This window comes from Rhagoletis zephyria, unplaced genomic scaffold (genome assembly GCF_001687245.7).
Source record: "Rhagoletis zephyria isolate East Lansing unplaced genomic scaffold, Rhagoletis_zephyria_1.1 Rzeph_scaffold_46588, whole genome shotgun sequence".
In the NCBI taxonomy this organism is placed as follows: domain Eukaryota; kingdom Metazoa; phylum Arthropoda; class Insecta; order Diptera; family Tephritidae; genus Rhagoletis; species Rhagoletis zephyria.
In genome coordinates, this window is record NW_016203643.1 from 1 (window position 1) to 2,300 (window position 2,300).

Sequence of the window (2,300 nt, forward strand, 5' to 3'; positions counted from 1 at the left end):
ACTCGGTATCTGTGTTAACGGGAGAATTTACTTCGAACTCAGCTGGGGTGTTTGCTGCTTCCACGGAGTTCGGAATTTTGCCAGTTACACCTACATTGTTGTCATTATTGTTATTATTTTTGTTGGTAAGAAGCCGTGAAAGAAGGTCCCTTATGGCGACATAGGAAGCGAAGTCAAGCCTTGGATATTCCAATTCATTAGCACTACTCGCTGCTGACGAACCCAATCGGTAGCATTCTGCCAAGCAGATGCTGCTAAATATAAACAAAAGCGAAACCTTCATATTCGACTACGCCAGCTACCCGTTGCAATGCACTAAGTGATACTGACTCTAAACAGGCATTCGCTGATCTTTTAAATATCTATGGGTAAATAGTTGATTAGACATGTTATAGCAGACAATTACCAATAATCAGTGGCACATTACAAGTCTTTAAATTTTACATACATACATTCATAGATACGAAAGAGCACACCAATTTCCGGTGATAAGATAACAATTTTGACACCTTTTTTTGTATTTATACTTTGCAACTGTTCTTCGCGTTCATTAGTCACACGGAAAAGTGTTGTTCTTAGAAAAACATTGTACATTTTTTTTTGCAAACTTACCAAATAAAAAACTTACATTTCCTAATTTAAATTTATTGTGCTCCAAAATTTTCTCTTTTTCTAAACCAAACCTTTTCTCTTCTCCACTCATTCTTCCAGGTGAATTCGATATGCGCGTCAAGTCGTGTGTCGCATCAGATGGTTCCGGTCATGTTATCAATCTCTCCGATGAATTCGGCTGCGTACTACGCCCGAAAATGATCTCACGCTTTCTGAAGGCGCGCGCGCCCGATGAGCGCGCCACCGTCATAACCTATGCCTTCTTCCATGCCTTCAAATTCCCCGATGCGCTGAGCGTGCACATTAAATGCAAGGTAGAAATTTGCCGCCATGGCTGTCTGGATCACTGTCAGCTCACCGGCAGCGTTAACGAGCGCAAGGATGTGCTTATGAACGACGCTTTGGGTAATCAGAACGAACTAAGTCAAGAGATGGGACATGGCATACATGGCGGCGGACAACAACCGGCACTGGGCGGCATGCCTTTGGGTGGTGGCGGTGGCGGTGGCGGTGGTGGCGTTGGTGGTGGTGGTATGGGCGGTGATGGCGCAATCGATCACGATATCTTCTACGATGACATCATACACAATCGCAAACAGCTGTCATCGATCAATAGCGGCATTGCCAACATACTCGATCAGTTTAATTTGCATGAAAAGAATGCCAATGCCAATCTCTCGCCGCGTCCGGTACACGAAGAGCCTGAAGATTCCGATCTTGATTCGCTGTTCGGCGAAGACGAGTTAGCCGATTTGGATGAAGCTCAATATATGGAATTGAAGAAGAGCGGCAAATTCCCACATGGACCACGTCAATTAGAGGCGCAAAAGCGCATGGGTGTGCCCATGGCCGGACCACGTTCGCTAGAACCCAAATCAAATGATGATGCAGCACATCCCATTTACCGTCCTCAAGCGGAAGCACTGAAGCGGCCACGCGAAGATCACATTGACCTCGATGACGCAAACGATGAGCTGCTCAAGCATAAGTTGAATCACACTGAGCAAGGTAGTGACGAAACGAAGTCGACACGTCGTCGACGACGATCGATCGTCATTTCCGATCGCAAGGTGCGCAGCGCGGACGTAGGTGTTAGCGGTCTGTACGATGTCATCTCGGAAGCTGATCTTGCCTTCTCGCCAGATTCGAAACAGGAAGCGGTCACCGTATTTCAGGGCAAAATAAGTGAGGAGGTGGTATATGGCATTTGCATGCCGGTGCCTGGCTTCAGCATACTCTTCATTGTCGTCATNGTATCGTTATCAGCTGCAAAAGGAGGCGCTCGAAAAGCAAACTCCAATACCGGCGCCTGGCACATTCGCCTCTTGGATGACTCTACGACTTTTCCGTATGCGACATTTGCAGGAACAACACGAACGACAGCAAATTAGTGCTGGCACAGTTGCGGCAGCAGCAGCAACGGGGACGGTAGCGGTGGCGCACGAAACCGTGCAGTAGAGAGTTGCGATGTAGCAAAATTGTCGGAGTTGGGGAAAAGTATCGGGAACTGTCTAAATGAGGTCAATTAGACTTTTATTACAGAAGTTCTTATAGAAAATTCAAAATTAGGGCTACGCAAATATTTACAAAATACATAGATATGCGCTGATGGCCGTTTCCGGATCAATGCGTCAACTTTGACTGAAAGAAAACACACGAAGAAAAAAGCGGAGAAAAGCTCAAAGACA

General features: G+C 46.2%; 1 pseudogene; it reads left to right on the forward strand.

Annotated features, from left to right (window-relative positions):
• Positions 1–711: 711 nt before the first annotated feature.
• On the forward strand, positions 712–2,294 carry LOC108355524 (uncharacterized; annotated as a pseudogene).
• Positions 2,295–2,300: the final 6 nt, after the last annotated feature.